The following is an 881-nucleotide window of genomic DNA, read 5'->3' as shown; positions in this document are numbered from 1 at the left end:
TACCACAAAAGAGAATATGTTATTTTTTTATTTATGTTAAATAAAAACATGAGAAAATCCTTTTTTAAAAAGGGTTAGAATATTCCTTATGTCTCCAAACCATGGATGCAAAGAACTGTTGAGTGCTTTCTTCCCCCGAGAAGGGTCACAACACACTTCCACGTGGTAATCACCTGGAGACAGCACAGGTACACGCCCCCGCCAACTGCCGCTGCAGAAAGGTCACATGCAGTATTTGGGCAAGCAAGGAACAGAACACAGGCACAGTATATTCTGGAAACACTTCCTGCTCTGGCAATGAACCTCAGTACCAAGTATTATTAGCTGCTTTCTTTTTTGTGGTCCCGCTACATCTTTAACCCACTTAATACCACCACACTCCGATGGCACAACTTTTCACAATTCTAGAATTCCATCCATTGGCAGTACAGTTTAAGTGGCCTATGAGGCTGCATTTTGTAAATATAAAAATTACGTGAGAACTAATACTATTGCGAATTTTGCCAGTAGAAACGTGGCCCCTAAGGAGCCACCGTTTCCAAAATATAACTGGACACACATTTACAATGCACCTGTGAATTCTGGAATCAACATGTCGAGTCTGACCTGCACGGAGACTAGACAAGAGTCTCTGAAGAGCACTGCTGGATCCACGGTTTCTGCGCCCACCTACCCCCACACTCGCCGCAGATCCCACAGTATAACTTCACCGGAAACGGTTTGTCCAACGGTCACGGCAGCCTGGCAATGCTTCCACCTTGGCTCCCGTCACAGAGTTCTCCATGACTGGAGTAAGAACTTCTCTGTTAGAGAAAGCAAACGTTTCCACCTTTGGCAGACTGCCAAGATGACACTTTATTATAGAATTTATGAAGCTACAG

The sequence above is a fragment of the Panthera leo genome, chromosome B4 (assembly GCF_018350215.1).
Source record: "Panthera leo isolate Ple1 chromosome B4, P.leo_Ple1_pat1.1, whole genome shotgun sequence".
In the NCBI taxonomy this organism is placed as follows: domain Eukaryota; kingdom Metazoa; phylum Chordata; class Mammalia; order Carnivora; family Felidae; genus Panthera; species Panthera leo.
This window is presented reverse-complemented; position numbering follows the sequence as displayed.